The sequence below is a fragment of the Herpailurus yagouaroundi genome, unplaced genomic scaffold (genome assembly GCF_014898765.1).
Source record: "Herpailurus yagouaroundi ecotype Mexico unplaced genomic scaffold, PumYag 188, whole genome shotgun sequence".
NCBI classification, from domain to species: Eukaryota; Metazoa; Chordata; class Mammalia; order Carnivora; family Felidae; genus Herpailurus; species Herpailurus yagouaroundi.
Genome location: NW_024412419.1, coordinates 23,221,865 through 23,241,128, shown reverse-complemented (window position 1 = coordinate 23,241,128; position 19,264 = coordinate 23,221,865). Strand labels below are relative to the sequence as shown.

Genomic DNA, 19,264 nt, shown 5'->3' with positions numbered 1-19,264 from the left:
CTAGGCTTCAAGAAATAAAACAGGTTTGTTCTTCCCTCTGGTTAAAGATGCACCTACACCAAATTCCCTGTGCTAACAGCTAGAAACAATGCCTGTGATTGGCTCTGGGCCTTGGGAAGAAAGTACAAATCAAACTTATTAGCAGTTGTGAGAAGACAGGGAAATTGTCCTCTTTTTTCAAAAAGGAAAACCTGAGTCCCTGGCTCCTGGGGGTGAGCTCTGCCAATGTGATGGAAATATGTGTCCACAGCCTGTCATCTGGGATGGGACAAGTTCCCATTGGTACCTATTTTAGGGAAGACCCACAGCTTGAAGGGGAAGGTCCACACCAGAACTGTGGGAATGAGTGGAACTATCTGTCTCAGAATAAACTGCACCAGTGCCAATAATGCCCTGAGAATTGTCTTCCCCTGTGACTTTTCTGAAGTACCTACTTGTCCTCACCACGATGGTCTTCCATCACTCACTCCTTCTGTGTGGAAATAGTCCTATGTCCCTGATGGGCTTCTTGAAGGAGAGGCTGGGCCTTTCTCTTCTTGCCATTTGGCACCTGTAGAACCCCATGCTACCAGAGTACCTAGCTCAATGTCCTGTGCCTAAGAGGCCCTCACCAAATCTTCGTTCATTGGTTGAGTATTCTTCAGAGGCAAAAAGACAACTGGTTTAACCAAGCCTGTCTTCTCCAAAACCCTTCCCAGTCACAGAAGTACAAGGAGGCTTAGGAATCTCCAATCGCAAATGTCATCCAGATTCCAGCATTCCTACGTATACACAACGCAAGACTTGTGCATACACACACGCAAAACATTGTCCAGTGCAAGTAACTGAATTTATTTAGCTTCCTTTGGACAGAAGCTTTGCTTATAATCAAATAAGAAGTTTAATTAAGGACTAAAAAGTAAGAGAGAAAATGGAGAAGGGACGAATGATGTATGTCTTAAACAAAATACCATTTTCAAATATCCCAGCCTTGTTAATAAAAAAAGAACAACAGGGCAAATCCCAGTAGAATGTACACACCATGAGACCTGGCTTTCTTGTTCTTTGCTATATCCCAGAAGCTAGTACATTGCCTGTGGTAGCAGGCATTCTCTAGATGTTGGATGAATAAATAAATAAATGAAAAGCAGAATAAAAGGAAAGACACTAAAACTACTGTAACTACTAAAACTACAGCTCAATTTGGGGCGCCTGGGTGGCTTAGTTGGTCGAGCGTCTAACTTCGGCTCAGGTCATGATCTCACAGTTTGTGAGTTCGAGACCTGCGTCAGGCTCCATGCTGACAGTTCAGAGCCTGGATCCTGCTTTGGATTCTGTGTCTCCCTCTCTCTCTGCCCCTCCCCCACTCATGCTCTGTCTCTGTCTCAGAAATAAACATTAAAAAAAACTTTTTTTTAAATATCAGCTCAACAAAATAGAATAGGTAAGATGAAAGGGGTAAAAATCATGTTTTAGGATAGAAAACAGGAAAAAGAGAGGCATGTGGCCCGAATACCATGAAGCATGATGGGAAAAAAAAAAACAGAAAAGCAACATGGAGGCTCACAGCTCATGGCTCTTCCCTAAGGTCATGCTGTTATTCTCCTACATAATGGTCTCAATCCTGGATGCAGATTGGAATCGCCTGGGAGATAAGAAAAATACCTGTCCCTGTGCTTCACCTACTGACATTCAGAATTAATTGGTCTACAGTAGAACTTGGTCATTTAAAAAAATTTTTTTTTAATGTTTATTTTTGAGAGAGAGAAAGAGACAGTGTGAGCCAGGGAGGGGCAGAGAAAGAGGGAGACAAAGAATCCGAAGCAGGCTCCTGGCTCTGAGATGTCAGCACACAGCCCAATGTGGGGCTTGAGCCCATGAACTGTGGATCATGACCTGAGCTGAAGTTAGACACTTAACTGACTGAGCCACCCAGGCACCCCAGGACTTGGTCATTTTTAAAGCTCACTGATGAATTCCAATGTGCAGAGCCAGGGCTACCTGGTGCCCAGCACTGAGGGCTGAAGAAGGCTCCATCTCTGCTGCTGCAGATAAGCCAAAGGTCCACAGGGCATAGCCTGATATCTGACAAACTCAGACTGACCTGGTGGCCTCTCTAGAGAGGAAACCCATAGGAAACCCATAGCAGTGGGTTATGGGGGGACTGGGACTTATCTCTCAGCAGTCAGAGAATGGAGAAAGGGCCAGATTCTGGTGCCTGGAGAGGCCCAGTCACTGAGCACCAGGATATATGAGCTAAATTTGCAGATCAATCATATTACCCATTATCATGTACAACCATTTCCTCTTCTTCATGTCTTGGTTTCCTGATCGGTGAGTTTGACAACATAAAGTCCATTATCTGTTATGCACTGTGAAGAATGGGACCATGGGTGGGGAAAGGGTAAGACGAGCTGTCTACCTCAAGCATACAGGATACTCTCCCAGCCATTACTGCAGAAATGGTACCATCCCTGGCTGACTACCATTCACAGATGGTGAGTATGAGGTCCCCACAGCCTGAGCTCTGACATCTAAATCACAGCCATACTGCCTATTGGTCCCTCTTTCTCCTCTCCCTTCCACCATCTCCAGACTCTTGGCCCCCCCACCAGTGCTTTCCCAACTTCATGCCTCTCAGCACACAAATGGTGGTGATATTTGCACGGCACACAGGATGAGCAGACAGGACAATTTGTGGCCTGAGATGATCAGCTGGGGGTCTGGGACAGCCCCAAGCCCTGCCCCTGGTGGGCCTGAAGGCTAGAGGGATCAATGTCTTTGCCCATCTGTACCTCTTAGTGCACCTACCTCTGGGTGAAGACTTAAATAGCATTTGGTGAGCACCTACTAGGTGTCAGGCATCTTGCTAATTGAACTCATAAATGTCATCTTTATTTAATACTAGCTATATTCCTCAGGGGGTTAAAAGTCTCAACTAAGTTCACTCAACTAGTAGTAAGCTGTAAAATGGAGTTTCTGATCCAAGTCTTCTACCTGCATATCTGTTAGTTTCTCTCTTCATGACTGAGAGATGCTCCTGGTAAAATGGCCTTAAATGCCCCTTCTGGAGAGAAGCCCAGGAAAGGCTCTTCAGTCTGCACTGGTGGAGGGCAACCTATGACTCATGCACCCAGTTTGGCAGGGGAGTCTGGCAGTGTGACCATTCCCTCCTGGGAGATGAGTCTGAGCAGATCATCTGGCCTGACTACCACCCAGCCAGGGCCCAGGGCACTCACTATTCTGTGGAGGAAAAGTGGCTTCTCTTGGTGGAAGCACCAGAGGCATTGTCCTCCTTGGTATCACCTCCAGAGGACCAGAGAACCAAAAAGGCATGCTCTGCCCCATCCCAGCTGGTGGATCCCAGCCCAGCTATGATCTCCTCTCCCTTCCTGGGGAGAATCCCATCCAGAGGCAGGGAAGCGACAGGGATGAATGAGGTCAGAACTGGTCATCAGGCACATGGACCTTAATAGCCACCTAGTCAGTCCCTGCCACTCCCATTGCAAGGAGGAAACTGAGGCAAAGAAAGAGGCAGGGCCAGTCTGTGACAAGGGGACTGAGCTAGGTTTTGGATTCCCTGATTCAAGCCTGTGCTCTTTCCCATTCATCATGTAGAGCTGAATCACCCTGACCACTTGCAGCAATGGAATTTCTAGTTTGATTTTACAGGTAAGAGACTAAAAACCCAGAGAGGATTAGTAACTTGCCCAAGGTTGCTCAGCTACTAAGGATAGCTTGCCCTCTTCACCACAGCCCAGCAATGGCCAAGTTCAAGCCAAAGGGACTTGGCATAGACCTCACACCAGCAGATACCACATAAGGCTCAGGGTCTGCATCTCCATTCTGGGAATGAAGATTCCATGGAGACAGGATGGCCAATGTGGCCAGTAGACATTGGCACACAGGAGAAGCTCTTCCCTGGATCTTTTAGAGCTGAGACCCCACATGGTAGAGCTGGTGGAGCACTCTACCAACCAGCAGGATCCCAGGGAACTTCTGCTATGTGGCTAATTTTTCCATTAGTCAATTCCCTTTGAACCCTGTCCATGAGAAATGTGATCTGTTCTTTAAATCCAAAGGGAGCAACCGAAGTCCCCCAGACTTTTCTGGAAATGTCACATGTTTCAGACCATGCTAGGAAGCTTCTGGCTCCTACCATCCCAACCATCATGCGCCAACCCTGACATGCCTCCCTGACCTGTGTTCAGAACAGACCCCCTGCTTTGGAAGGCTTCTCCTGAACTAGGGGTCCAGAGAAGGAAGACAGCCTCTCTACCACCTGCCAGGGTAGCTTACCAGCTAGGGACATCCCTCCATTCATACTGCCACTATGGAATGGGGCCTCTGGGCCTTTGGCTGTGGGCAAAGGATTGCTGTGACATGGCATCACCTGCTTGCTACCAGGCTAGGCTATCAGCCCCCACACCCACGCTGCACATGGTGTTAATAGCTTTGATAATGATGATGATGCACAGGTGTGCTTACTTGCCAGCTCCCTGGGTAGGCCCACTGTTTGCCTTTGATGGCACCACCTAGGGAGAGGACTATGGGAGGGGAGAGGGTAAGACTGGCCTTCTGTCCCACAGCCCTCAGGCAGGTGATCCAACTGGGCTGGGCCGGGAGGCGGGGGGCACCGTGGAATCTGTGCTGAGCTCTGGCCTTCAGGATAGTTAGGCTGGTTCAGTAGACACCTCGGGTTGTTTCCCAACTGCTCCGTCCTGAGGGAATGCCTGTGCCTCTGCCTCTGGGCATTGCTGAAGCAAGCCAGCCTATTGTTCCTTTCTTCTTGGGTTCAGGAAGGGCCTTGTTCATAACTGGAGGGTTAGCACTCAAAAGAGAAAGCATGAGGAAAAAGAATTTTCAAATTCCATATTTTCTCCGTTCTAACCCACACACATTTTCATACTATAACATTCCTGAAAAGAGACTCTATCTTATAATCCACAAAAATGTTTAGAAACTTGTCCCAGATCACACAGAGAGCAGGTGGTGAAGCCAAGTATAAATTTTTAATACTGTTTTTTTCTGCTCCAAAAGCCAGTTCTCTTAACCTGAGATACTTCTTTATTTTTGTTTCTTTCATTTTGTTCCTCCATCAACCTTGGGAGGCCTTCTAGGTGCATGTGTGACCAGGAACATGCAGGGATATGGGCCTTGATCTCAGGCTTTTCAGAGGGCAGCTGGGATCTTGGCATGGTCTCTGTGGGAATCCCGGATGTCTCCTTCCACTCCCACTCATTTCTTCTTTGCTTCTGGGAGCCACCTCGAGCCAAGTTTCCAATTCTTCCCCTCTGTTGACATTGAGATCCATGTTTTGTGAACCAGAATGAAGCTCCAAACTTTTGAAATTTAACATCTCTTCTGGCACCAATCCCCAGAGCCTGGCCACCCCAATCCTCCACCCACCCCAGCCCTGAAGTGACCTTTCAAAATACCTTGCACTCATCTCCACCCCCACTTCAGTAGGTGTGGTGTCTGCTCCCACCACTTTATCAGAAATGTTCTATAGTCAACAATTTGTTCAATCCAATGGATAGTGAGGTCCTCAGATTTCATCTTACTTGACATCTTAGTGACATTTGGCAGCTGACCTCTACCCCTATTCTCAGATAACTGCCCTTGGTCTCCATGTGTCTAGTTTCCAGGTTTCTTCTTCCCAGGTATACCTTCTCAGTCTCCATCCCCAGCTCCTCCTCTGCTGCTGGAGTTCCTCAGATCTCTGGCATGGACCCCCCTGTCTCTGTCTCTCAAGGTGATCTCACATACCTACACCCCCATGGCTTCATTAAAAATCGATGCACTGATTCCTACACTTCAATTTCCAGCCAGCCCTCTGTTCTAACCTTCAAACCCTGTAAACTCGTTCAATGACTCAACATCTCCACTTTGATGCTTCATAGGCACCTCAAACTCAAAGAGTTGAGAACTGAATGTACGATCCTCCTTCACACATCTGCACCCCTAAAGGAAAGGGCTATAGTGGTTGTAGACAGACCCAAGAACAATCCGTGAAAACTCTTTCCCCTTAGCCTCAACAGATCATCAATTGCTGAGTCCCATTAATTGTATATCCCAAATCACCTCGTGAACCCATTTACCATTCTCCATCTTCACTGCCCCAACCTGGACCCAGGCCACCATCTCTGCTCCCCAGAGTGGCTACAAGAGCTGTTCCTAAGTCTACTCTTTATTTGCCCACCCCCCAGAAACCTGATGATCTTTTCAAAGTGTGAGCCCATTGTCACACCCTTGCATAAACCCTCAATAGCATCCCACAGCCCTTTGGACAAAGTCCAACCATCTTGGTATGGTTTAGAAGGCCCTGATTTCCTTCTCCTCTCTAGCCTCATGCCCCACTCCCCCCTTCTTCCCTGACCCCATGCCCACTGGGCTCCTTTCACTTCCCTGAACATGTTATTCTTTCTGCCACCTCAGAGCCTTAACACAGGCTCTTCTCTCTGCTTGGAACTCAGGCCAGGCCAACCTCCTTCCCATTTCTCGACCTCACTGACTCTCCTTCCAGGCTCAGTGTAAATATTTCTTCCCAAAACACTTTCTCAAACCCAGCCAATGTAAGACCCTGTCTCATGCTCCCCTGGCCTCCCGTGCTTGTCCTCCAATACTCTGAACAAGCAATTACAAGTGTGCTAAGTCTATCCTGTCTGTCGAACCATGAGCTCTAAGATGGTAAGAACCAAATGGTTCCCTGCTGTGTCCCCAGCATTTAGCACAGGGCCTGACACCAGCAGGTGCTCATCAATTGCTGCATGGATGACAATGTCCAGCCTTGCTCCAGTCACTCCTCCAGGGCCCCCAGTGAACAGAATCAAGTCCTACCTCATAGTAGGTGAACCACTCCTGCCCTCTCTGAAGCTCTGCTACACCACTTACTTCTTCTTGTCTGGTATCCCCAAACTGGCCAGATAGAGCTGTCTCTTTTGCTGGAGAGGGTATCGCCCATGCTTCATTCTCTTTGTAACCTGCATGGTCCTTAACATAATGGCTTTGGACACAGTAGGAAACTTTCTCAAGAACTGCACTCTTGGGACCAAGAACAACACATTGCTGTAAAGGAAGGGGGCCCTGCTTGGCCTCTGCTTGGCCCAGATATCCTCCTATGCACCTTAAGAGTTAAGAAATCTCTTAAAATAGTCCTCCTAAAACAAACAAACAAACAAACAAACAAACAAACGTCAAGTCTTATAAATTATGGATAGCAAACCAATCAAGGACTGCCAAATGTACTTGAAAGTCGATTAAAACCTCCCGTTTCCAAAAATCGCCCCCTCCCCCCACTAACACACACTAATAAACTGTGTGCTTGTCAGTCAGTGACTGTCAGTATTTCCTTTTTTTTTTTTTTCCCTCTCTAAAACTTACTCTCCTTTCTGATACCTTTGAACCCCTGCTGAAATGTAAGTGATTACAGATGGTCCCCTTGTGGCTGTGAGTTTATAAATAAACAGCCTTGGCTAATTTTATCTCTGGTCCTGTTTGAATTTTGGCTGTGATCTTGGTGCTGCGGCTCAGATATAGGCTGACCTGCTTGTTGCTGGGGCCCTTGGCCCTTGGCCAGGTGTGGTGCTCACCGAGGCCTCTGTACCTCACCGCCCATGGACACTGAGGTCTGCACTGGACCTCAAGTCCGCTCTGTTGCCATTGAGCTCCTTGATTGTTTCATTCATTTGTCAAATCCTGGGTGTTTATGTTTGGTTAATGTTCCCTTTGAGGGTTGTGTCCTTGGTGACTTGCTTCTGCCCGTCCCTTTGTTTGGTCCTATGTCCTTAAGTGTTGCTTCGTCAGGAGGAGGAGAATCACAGAGTGGAACACGGGCACCGTTCCTATAAGCTGGCTGTTGAAGCCGCCTCACAGACTGGAGACCTGACTGTTCTCCCCAGGCCGGCAGGCTCTGAGGACAAACTATGCTGTAGGTCACCAGTAAAACCGGATGAGGGTGTCCTCTCATCCTGGCCATTTGTCCTGAGAGCTTGGCTTTGACTCAGAGAGGGCGTTCTCCCTCTCCAGAAATGATGTCTTACCAGCTCTCTGGTCCATTAGGTTAGTGGCCCAAGACACAGGTTGTATGAACAGTTTCTACTGACTGTAACTTTCACCTGACAGTCACTGAGAATTTTCTCTATCTAACCCGTGTCCCTCTCTGGGAAAAACTGCTTCTTACAGGTGCCCCCATTCCTGCTATAACCCCTATGCTTCTCCCAATGGCAGAACTCCACCAAAGATTATTTGGTCCTGCAATGGACACTTGGAGGAACACTTAATTTAAGTAGAACTGCTCATTTGAGAGGTGCCTTAGAACAAAAGCAGAATAAAATTCCTCAGTCCCAATGAGCACCCTTTTATGATTGGCACCCTGATGTTTCTAAACAGAATACTAAAATGCCGGTTCTGTAAAGAATTTTTTCTTTCAAGTCTAAAGAAGGAACTTGATGACCAAGTATAAAGCTTTCTGGGATAAAACTGCCTCCCTCATTAAACCCCCACCTTCTAGCACCTCCTACTCTTTAACATACCCTCCCCTCCACTTCCACATGGTTCTGACCTCAATCCCCTCCACCTCTTCCATCCTCTTGCCTGGATCCCTTGCCATTTCTTAACAAGCCCCCCGACACTCCAAAACATTAGTTTCCTTTAAAAATCTCATCCTAGGGGCGCCTGGGTGGCGCAGTCGGTTAAGCGTCCGACTTCAGCCAGGTCACGATCTCGCGGTCCGTGAGTTCGAGCCCCGCGTCGGGCTCTGGGCTGATGGCTCAGAGCCTGGAGCCTGTTTCCGATTCTGTGTCTCCCTCTCTCTCTGCCCCTCCCCCGTTCATGCTCTCTCTCTGTCCCAAAAATAAATAAACGTTGAAAAAAAAATTAAAAAAAAAAAAATCTCATCCTAATTGAGAGTCACAACTGCCTTTAACCATAGAGTTTAAACCCTGGTCTCAGCAGAACTAAGAGCTATTGTCTGAAATGTCCCCAAATCCTGATTAAGAGAGACACCTCTTTACTGAAGAATTCAGAATCTGCCAGGGACCTTATAATCCAGGACTTCCAAATCTCTGCTAATGAATTGACATGTTGGTACGGAGATCAAATGCTAAATTATCAATGAGAAAAGCTGAATAGACTGATCCAGGGTCAAACTTGAGGGATCCCACAGGCACATGAAACCAGCAAGCCTCAGGGGGGCCCAGAAAATAGGTCGGAGTTTACTAAAGGCAACTTCTGGGACCTTCCCTGTAAAAATAGATCTGAAATCAAGAGCAGGAGAAGACAAGCCAGAGTCAGGGAGAAAATATTTACAAAAGACATGTTTGGTATGGGACCATTATCCAAAATATATAAAGAACTCGTAAAACTCAGCAGTAGGAAAATGAACAACCTGATCAAAAAATGGGCAAAAGATCTGAGCAGATACCTCACCAAAGAAAATACATGGATGGCAAATAAGCATATGAAAAGATGCTCACCCTCATGTTATTAAGGAAACGAAAATTAAAACTACACACGTATCAGAACGGCCAAGATCCAGGACACTGACAACAACAAATGCTGGTGATGAGGTAGAACAGCAGCAAGTCTCCTACGTTGCCAGTGGAAATGCAAAATGGCGCAGCCACTTGGAAGACAGTTTCTTGCAAAACTGAACATATTCTTACCAGACATACCTGCAATCACACCCCTTGATATTTACCCACAAGAGTTGAAAACTTAAGTCCACACAAAAATCTGTACGTGGTTGTTTATAGCAGCTTTATTCATAACTGCTAAAACTTGGAAGCAATCAAGATGTCCTTCAGTAGGTGGATGGAGAAATAAATTGTGGTCCATCCAGACACTGGAATATCATACAGCGCTAAAAACAAAGAAGCTCGCGAGCCAGGAAAAGACATAGAGGAAACTCAAATGTGCATCACGAAGTGAAAGAAGCCAATCTGAAAAGGCCGTGAGCTGTATGATTACAACTGCATGACATTCTGGAAAAGGCAAAACTATGGATACAGTAAAAAGATCAGTGGTTGCTGGGGGAGGGGGGGAGGGAGGGATGAATAGGCAGAACACAGAGGGTTTTTAGGGCAGTGCTACTATAATGGTGGATACATGTCATTATCCACCTGTCAAAACCCAAGAATGTACACCAAGAGTGAGTCCTAATGAAAATTGTGGACTCGGGGTGATTGTGATGTGTCTGTGCAGGCTCTTGGACTGGAACAGATGTATCACTCTGGTGGGGGATGTTGATGGTAAGGGAGCCTTGTGTGAGGGTGGGGTAGGGGGGAAGGGAAACTGTTTCCTCTCAGTTTTGCTGTGAACCTAAACCTGCTTTACAAAATAAAGTCTATTTAAAAAATTAAATAACATAAAAATTATCGGGTCGCAATTTGGTCTTCTAAGCAGAGAAAAAAATGAATCGAAAGGAGATTTTAGAGACATGAAATGACCTTTCAACAAGGTTCAGGAGTCCCTTTCAGAGCCGCGTCCTCTCATCTTATTCTGTAAATAGATTAAACCTGAAATCAGAGACCTGGTTTGCAAACAAAAGCAGACTGGGCGATAGCCCCCCTGTCTAAATTAAAACACACAGCTGAATATTTTAAAAGGGGGAAGGAAATGGGAAAAAATAGATACAAACACGGAGGGAGGGAGGGAGGCAAACCACAAGAGACTATTAAATACAGAGAACAAACTAAGAGTGGATGGAGGGGGAGAGGGAAAATGGGTGATGGGCACTGAGGAGGGCACTTGTTGGGATGAGCAGTGGGTGTCGTACATAAGCCACTTTGACAAATTATATTCATAAAAAGTAATAAAAAATTAAAAAATAAGTAAAAGGACTTTGGAATAGAAACAACATAAAACGTAATTTTAAAAATGCGTGACTTTGCAGATAAAACAATTAGGTGCTAATTCTAATTAAGCCCGGGGGCCCCCGCGTCGATCAAGATGCCTGTAAATACTGTAAACAGCAGGGACACTGGAAAAAAGAAAAAAGACTGAGCTTATCTACCTTGTCTTGTTAGAGGAAATGCCCTTCCTCCGATCTAATTCAGTTGCCTAGAGGCAGGCATGTTCCCAGGTGACAGCTTCCTGCCCTAAATTCCTCAAGGCTTGGCTCAAACCTGGAAAAGGTCTGGAGGCAGATGTGGAAACTGCAGCCTCCCGTTGGAATCACCCTGAGCCAACTGTTGCTGAAATTACGAAATTACACAGGAGCGCCTGCTCTGAGGCTGAACCTCAGAGGCCCGGCCAGCCCTCTGCCTGCTGGCATCTGGGCTCAAGGCACTCTGGGCTGGGACGATGCCTCCGGACCTCCCCAGCGGCCCTGCACGGCCCTGGTGCACCAGGCTGCTTTGCACCTGAGTTTCCAGGCACCCTCTCAGACCGACCTCAGTTGAGCACTAGTTGGCTGAAGGTTAGCATGGAAATAGGGGGGTCAAAAGGGACATTAGAATTGAAAGACAACAAGGGGTGCCTGGGTGGCTCAGTCGATTAAGCGTCTGACTTCGGCTCAGGTCATGATCTCATGGTTCGTGAGTTTGAGCCCCGTGTTGGGCTCTGTGCTGACAGCTCAGACCCTGGAGCCTACCTTGGATTCTGTGTCTCCTCCTCTCTCTGCTCCTCCCCCACTTGTGTTCTGTCTCTCAAAAATAAATCAATGTAAAAAAACTTTTTTTTTTTTTTAAAGAATTGAAAGAGAACGTGAGGAGCTACTACTCAAAACACAGGCTAGCAACAGTGGAGCCACCTGGGGGCTTGTTAGAAAGGTGGAATTGCAGGCTGGCCCAGACAGCCTGGATCAGTTTTGTGCGCACACTGCAGTTGAGAACAATGGTTCTCAAACATTGCTCCCTATCGGAATGTCCCGGGGCTCTTTAAAAAAAAAAAATGACAGATGGGGGAGGGTGTGTGTGGGTGGCTCAGTTGGTTAAGCCTCTGACTCTCGATTCCGGCTCAGGTCATGAACCCATGATTCGTGGGTCAAGTGATTCGTGGGTCAAGTCGGGCCCATGCTGACAGTTCAGAGCCTGCCTGGGATTCTTTCTCTCTCTCTGCCCTTCCCCCTCGCAGGCACGCCCCCACAAATGCACCCCACCCCCCTCCTGAAATAATAAATAAACAAGTGGAAGAGCCCTGTCCCAGACCGATGGAATCAGAAGACCTAGGAGTGGGGCCCAGGCCCTGTTTTCATTGTTGTCTATCTTTTGTTTGTCTTATTGAGGAGGTGATTCAGCTGAGCAACCAGAGTTGAGAACTACTGGCTTCTCACCCCTTTTGTTTTTGACAAGGGGAAACAGAAAGGAGGGAGGAGGTGGGTTTGCTCAGAGACATGACTGTGGTCAAACCCAGGGATCCTGACAGCTAATGCGAGCTGTCCTCACTGCCTCGATTGTCCCTAGGCCCTCTTGAGTACTGACACCTGCCAGGTAGATCCTGCAGCATTCTGGTCTTTTCAACAATGTGTCCCTTGTGAAAGTACTGGAAATTTAAAATCGTCCATCAGTAAGGGCACGGCTGAAAAAGGTATGGTACGGCCACACTACCGAATACGACAGAGCAATGGAAAGGATGGGGTGACCCACACCTACCAACCGAGGTTTTCAAGGTATAATGTTGAGTGAAGAAAGTGAGGAGCCCAAAGGTATGTACAGTGAGAGATCTTTCTTCTAAAAAGAATAAACAAAAATAACCAACAAAATACGATATGGTTTTCCTATGGGAAACCATATACGCTCATGTATGTGAGTGTGGATATGTATTAAATACAGAGGAAAAGGCCTATAAGGATATTTTAAAAGTCATACCAAGTTATATCAGTACTACATGAGGCTTGGTGGTCCAAGGGGTCATTATCTTTATCATTACAGTTTTATTTATCTTTTTAAAATTTTTATTTTATTTTTATTGATTAAAAAAATTTTTTTATGTTTATTATAGAGAGAGACAGAGCATGAGCAGGGGAAGGGCAGAGAGAGAGGGAGACACAGAATCCAAACACGGGGCTCGAACTCATGGACTGTGAGAGAGATCATGATCTGAGCTGAAGTCGGACGCTTAGCTGACTGAGCCATCCAGGCGCCCTGAGAGTGTTTCTTTCTTACTAGTCAATTAACGGACTATATCTCCTCTAAAAGAGTGAATATTTTGCGCCTGAAGGACTTTCCCTACCTGAGACAGGTCTGATGCTCCAAAGCACGCCAGTGGCCAGCAGTTCTGGATTTTCTGGAAACGTGCGTGGCCATTCCATTTTGCCTGAGGAACACCTACAGCTAACACACTGTCCACATCCCAGGACAGGTCCCTGCGAAGCCCCCGGCTCAGCCTCGCCCTGGTCATCTGGATCTCAGGGGCATCTCCATGGCGGAGGCTGAGGCACTCCACTCTTGAATGCTGTCACCCACACTGGTGAGGAATGAGGCTCGGGGACCATCGAGGGCCCACAAAGGCCAGTGGTTCATCCCACCATGTTCCTGATGATCTGTGATGAGACTATAACCCACACATTTCTCTCAATCTTTTATTTATTTATTTATTTATTTATTTATTTATTTATTTATTTATTTATTTATATGTTTAGTTTTGAGAGAGAGAGAAAGTGAAAGAGAGAGAGAGAGAGAAAGAAAGCACATAAACAGGGAAGGGGCAGAGAGAGAGGAAGACACAGAATCTGAAGCAGGCTCCAGACTCTGAGCTGTTAGCACAGAGCCCGAGGGGCGAGTGGTGGTGAGGGGGTGAGGCGGGGGGCGCTGGAACTCACCGAGAGATCATGACCTGAGCCGAAGTCGTATGCTCAACCGATTGAGCCACCCAGGTGCCCCATTTATTGATCTTGTTTTAAGTTTATGTATTTATTTGGAGAGAAAGAGAGAGTGTGAGAGTGAGTGGGAGGAGGAGTAGAGAGAGAGAAAGAGCTTGTGCCTCTTGCTCCGGACTCTACTTTCCTTACCTCCTGCCTCAACTTTTTTATACATCCCTGCCTGTTATGACGTTCGTGGAATAGGAGGATAGCTGGGACTCTTCCATATGTCTTGACATTTGGGCAGAGCCCCCAATAGCCAAGAATAACTGAGCAGGTGCCAAACATGCCACTTCCTAACTTGGGGACCACCTCTGCCGTTTGAGAAAGAGTCTGAAATCAATCAGCCCGTGCCCCACCTCCAGGCCCTCCGGAGATTGACGGTCACATCGCCAGGCTTTCCCGGAAGGGCAGTCATCTCTGGGTTGTGCATCACCCCCACTTTCCAGCCCGGGGGTAGGGGGGCTCAAAGAATTTGACAGGTGTCTCCTGGATTTGAGGAACACAAGAAGTGGTATGTAACCCCTGAGAAGCCTCAGTGTGAGCGGGGTGCCTGGAAGAGGCGTGTTTCCAGGATGTTGGAAAAACTCACTTCTCCCAGTGTCTCCTTGATTCTGCCTATGGCACACTTCTGACACCCGGTGTGGGGAAGGGGCGTTCCCACACCAAGCAGAGGAACCGCCAGAAGGAAGAGGGTGCGGAACTTCCCTGCCCTCTCTGGGCACACCACTTTCCCCAAATTGCCATGTTCTCACCAGCCTGGAAGCTCTCCAGACCCCCATCCTTTTGCATTTTTACGGAGGCTTCAGGATACAGACACGATTGATTAAATCATTGGCCGTTGGTAACTGAACTCGGTTTCCAGCCCTTCTCCTCTCCCGAGAGGTGGGGCGGCCGGCGGGAAGTGAAAGTGCCAACCCTCTGATCACGTGATCGGTTTCCCATGGCAACCAGCCCCCAGCCTAAGGGGACCTAGGGGCTCTCCAAAACTCACCTCGTTAACATAACAAAAGATAACCCTTAATCCCTCGCCACACTTCGGGAATTCCAAGGGGTTTAGGAGCCCCGTGCCAGGAACGGAGATGAAGACTAAATCTGTGTTTCTTATAAATCACAATATCGCGCAGGCTTTGGATCCCACGGAAGAGGACCACGAAGGGATGAGGTGAGGACTGGCGGAGCCACAGAGATCCTGCGTGACCGGCCAGGAGACCTGGCCCAATGTCAGGAAACCACATATAAAAGAGCCTCAGTGACAAGAGACGCTCTAAAGTGACCACAGACTCCCCCACAAGGGGACCTGGCTCTGCAGTCAGCCGGACCTTCAGGCAGGCCCTTCCCCGCTCTGACCTCCACCCAGGAGCAGGCTCGCCGTGCTAGGCACGCAGGGGATGGACGCGGGAGAACTAGCTTGTTTTCCTCTGCACCTGCAACTTCCCCTGCCTGACGCCGTGAGGGAGACACTTTGGAGGAAAAGGAGCTTGGAGTTGGGAGATCCCACCGGCAAGGTATTTATCACAAGACAATAGCCAGAACGGTGACCGGTGCTTGCCTGAGTTTCCCTGCAGGGAAAAACGGATCCAGAGAAATGTTTGCCGGGGCTCAGAAGAGAAAATGAAGTTACTTTCCCCTGATGTCATGTGTCCCTGCTCGCTCGCTCGCTCGCTCGCTCAGCAAAGCGTCCTCCCTGGGTTTTCTCCTGCTAACTTGGGTTAGCAGCCTGCGCTTCAGCGAACATGAACACGAACTGAGCTTCCTCCAGGTGTCAAACCTGGGCCTTATCTTTATCTCTTGTGGCTCCATGCCGCAGCCCAGCTTGAGTGATCTGAACATTTTTCCCTGTCCCATTTGAAGAGTTTAAAATCGGGTGTCACAAAAGCGCCGGACCGGCCCCGCAAATCTTCCAGGTACCAGACCCCACGCAGTGTGCCGCCTAGGAACCCGGCCAGCCCAAGGGCCTCTGCACCAACAGCACCTGGAGACCTTTCCCCTCCCTGCCCTGGCCATGCTAAGCCTCTCTCCTGTAGCCCCTCTCAGCCTCTTCTGCCAGTAAGTCCCCACCCTCTGAAAGGCCCCAAGGCTCCCTGTAATTGTCCTAGTAGGCGGGTGTCTTGAAGGAAGATGTGACTGAGTCTCCAATGTGTGACACGATTTAGAGAGAAAGAACTAAGGGCCACCCACCTTGTAATAAGGGCTCCACGCAGACTTTCCCTCTTCCTTTCTCATACTGGTAGGAAATATTTTTTTCCCCTCAATTCAAGGCCAAGTCCCTATGCCATCATCTTCTTCCCCTGTGACCAGAACCTCCCTGGAGCCTTGTGCTCCAGGCCTTCACTCTGCCTCCACTGCCCTGGATGCTGGGTCCCGCGGCTCACACCTTGCCTATCACAGGAACAACACGCATCTGCCCTGCATAGCATGGTGACCAGAACCCAGGAGTGTTATCCCCAAGTAAGGCCCAAGGGTCAGCACATATTTCCTGAGCTACATCTACGTGCCAGGTGAGGCCCCTGACCTCAAGAAGCTTATATTCTAGGCAGGCAGGGGGCATTAGTTTCACAAATGAATGTGAAATGACAGTACGGAGACAGGTGACCAGATGCCCTCTCCCAGGCTCGTTTCAAGGCTCTGTGGTTGGCAGGATCTCGGGGGAAATCCAGGAAGGGAAAGGCCAGGTGGCCACAATGCAGAGCGAAGGCAGATGTAGGTGGGAGAGGTAGGCCTTGGTAGCATCTGGGCCTTTGTCCTAAGAGAAACCAGAAGCCAATAAAGTGTTTTAAGGGATTGGGAGGAGGCGAGGTGTGTGACAGGATCTGCTTACTGTTTTAAAAAGGTGACTGATGCCCTTTGGAGAATGGATGGCAGGGAGAAAAGGGAGGGAGCTGGGAGCCCAGTCCCTCCGAGCGGGAGGTGGAGGGGACTTGAAGCAGGCTGGCAGTGGTGGGAGGTGCAGAGATGTGGGTAAAGAGGTGCTCAGGGTGAAACTGCGTAAGAAGGGAGGAGAGGCGGTGCTGGGTGTCCAGCCTGGGCCCTTCCCCGGGCCTGAACGGCAGATGATGTGCTGAGCAGGGATCACTGGGCAGGGACAGGGTTTGGGGAAGAGTGCTGAGGGAAGTCACAAATTCAGGTCTGGATGTACTGAGCGTGAAGTGCCTTTAGGACACACGTGCAAGAGGCACCCAAGAGGCAGGAAATTAGGTGGCTGGGAAACTCAGAAGAGAACGGGGAGCCAGGGCTCTGCAAGAATCAGAAGTGGTCCTTCCCGTGGCCGGTGGCTTTGTCTGCCAAGGAAGGGGTGGGAGAGGGAGAAAAAAACCAGGTGACTGCATCCTGAGGCACTCTGAGGGCTAGATAGAGAGGAAAAACACCTGCAAAGGAGATAAGGAAAGACTGGCCAGAGAAGTAGGTTCGGGTCTGGGAGAGAGACGTTTCCAAAATGGGGAATGCTACAGATGGTGGGGTCTGAGGCCTGGAAAACTGAGTTGTAGCCAAAGGGGGTCATTGTTGGTCATAGTGGTGTTTCTGAGGGACTCTGGGCACCTGTGCCCCACCCAGGGACTGCCATTTGCCCGACAGTGGAGTAAGGAGGTTGGATCAGCACCACGGTCCCCACAGCTTAGAATTGTTCCAGAGAACCATCAAGGTGGAGGCATGCTTCAGCCTCTCTGCGCCCAACTCTCCTCCCATGCTCGACCATGTCTTCTGGGTCGGTTTGGGGGCTACAGTCCTGGAGCCACAGGGCCTGTGTGTCGGGGGGAAGGGAAATTCCTTCTGTGAACCAATTTCAGGTGTCATGCGAGAGACGGGAAAATGTAAGATGTGATCCCTGTCCTCAGAGACCTTGTCATCTCTGTGGGGATATAAGATGAACATATACAACAAATAAAATCTAGAGACTCTAAGTGAGAGGAAGGACTACATAGATGCACACTAAGCCATCAGGCAAAAGAGCAGGCAGCAGACCCACAAGGGAAAGCTGCTTGGAGCAGGCAGAGAAAGGTGTGCAAGAAGGTGAGTGTGCTAACCGGAGGAGTGTGAGCTAAGGCATGGAGGTCAGCCAGGAGTGGACAGATAAGGGCTTGGCCCGGCAGGTCTGACTGTGTGGGATGGGGATTCCGGAGATGGGGTGGTGTGGGCATGGCTGCTCCCATCTGGGTCAAGGGTGCTGGCCCAGTGGTTCTCCAGCACTGCAGATCCAATGCCACACAGGACAAGCAAAAGCAGGTATCATCCTGTAGGAACCTGTTCCCCAGAGTCACTTCTGCTGTGACCAAGAAGCACAGACTCACAGACACAACACATCACAGGCAGGACTGGGTCTGAGGGAACCCTCTGAGTGCTGATGGTGTGGTTCTCACCAGACCCTGTCCCTTCTTCGTCCCTCCGACCAACCCAACAGAAAGTCGTTTCTCACCTTGGCCATCCACGGGCCCTTCTTCCTCTTCTCCTCGGCCCCACTCCTGGCCTGTCTCTCTCCTCCCCGAGGTGGTGGGGGCTGCAGGCTCCTCCCTGAGGTCTGCCGGCTGCACCTTCAGGCCAGGACAAGCTTCTCTGGGCGGCTCGTCTCTAAGAAACTCCACTGCCCACATGAAGGGGCAGCTCCTCCCCTTTCTTCCTGCCTCCAGCTCACATCTCCAGAATGTTCTCCTTCCTCCAGTCTTGGTTTGCTTCTTCCCTCCTCTGTCCTCATTTCCTTTCTTTGTCATCAGGCCTCTTCCCTCCACCAGTGGTTCCTGTGGCCTCTGGAAGGGGCACCAGCCCCAGGCCCAGGGCCCTGCAGACCTAAACCTTCCCTCTGGCCTTATCCTCAAAGATGCCCTTTGAGCACATTTCTGGTACCACACTGCCTCCGCACCTTTCCTCAGGCTGCACTTTCCTCCTGAAAAGGCTCCATCTGACAAGCTCCTTCTCACCCTCCAGATTCATTTCAAACCCATCTGTCCCACATGGCAGCCAAGCAAAATGCATAAGAGAATGTACTTTGGACTCAGAGATATCTGACCTTCATCTCTGTTTGGCCTTTTTCCAGCTCTGTGTCCCTGGGCAAGTTACCTCATGTCGTCTGAGCCTGTTTCCCAATCTATAAAAGGAGGGGACGATAAAATGAAATTCTCTATGTGAAGTGCTCAGCATGGCACCTGGCTGCTGGCAGGTTCTCAGAAATGCTCACTATACGGCTTGTTTCCAGGCCCCTCCCACCAGCTGTGCTCTCATCCTCCTGTGAGGCTCCTGAACATTTTGGGTTTCTCTCTCAGCACCCAAATTGGCAGCAAACTCCTCTAAAGCAAGAGCTCCTTTGTACCCCTTTGAGTCTCACACAAAAGATATTCGTTGAATGGAAATGGAAATTGTTGACAGACCTGTAACGACTTGTCCTGGGAAGAACAAACACTTTCCTGTGGTGAAAGATGCCCTGAAGCCAGTTAAGGCCAGCACCTGCCTTCGAACCCCGGGACCAGCTCACCTTCTCGTTCGACACCTTAT

At 49.0% G+C, this 19,264-nt stretch overlaps 1 protein-coding gene across 2 annotated transcripts in view; it reads right to left on the bottom strand.

Moving 5' to 3' along the window:
- The window catches only part of PLB1 (phospholipase B1), a 144,180-nt gene extending 125,481 nt beyond the window's left edge, over positions 1 to 18,699 (bottom strand). For both annotated transcript variants that reach the window (XM_040496388.1, XM_040496389.1), the window contains exon 1: positions 18,195 to 18,699. The gene's annotated coding sequence lies outside the window, so the exon portion shown is untranslated. The remainder of the gene's footprint in view (positions 1 to 18,194) is intronic.
- Positions 18,700 to 19,264: the final 565 nt, after the last annotated feature.